Genomic DNA, 339 nt, shown 5'->3' on the forward strand with positions numbered 1-339 from the left:
TGGCCCCCTGCTGGCCCCACAACAGCCATCCATCAGCCTGAGGTTTGAACCAAGACCACAAGTTCACCCCAAACCCACCAGATAACTGACGCAAAGGTGTGTCCCTCCGTCGTAGATTAATGGCTTAACCCACAATGACCCCCAGTGAGGCGTAAAGAGCCGTTACCCCTCAGAAATGAAGAGGCACAAATGACGTCTTAAATGTTCTCATGCGAACACCATGAACCAGGAGTGTTTGGGGGGTGACATTGTAAGGAGAGAAACATGCAAATGAGCAACAAAGACTTTCAGCTTCACATCCAGTGAAGGGGAGCCAGAGGGGAGAGGTGAGGGGGTGAG

General features: G+C 51.9%; 1 protein-coding gene across 1 annotated transcript in view; it reads right to left on the reverse strand.

Annotated features, from left to right (window-relative positions):
- Nucleotides 1-339, reverse strand: part of LOC106726663 — a 59,278-nt gene that overhangs the window by 29,231 nt on the left and 29,708 nt on the right. The gene's annotated exons all lie outside the window — the stretch shown is intronic.

This window comes from Myotis brandtii, unplaced genomic scaffold, assembly GCF_000412655.1.
Source record: "Myotis brandtii unplaced genomic scaffold, ASM41265v1 scaffold1077, whole genome shotgun sequence".
NCBI classification, from domain to species: Eukaryota; Metazoa; Chordata; class Mammalia; order Chiroptera; family Vespertilionidae; genus Myotis; species Myotis brandtii.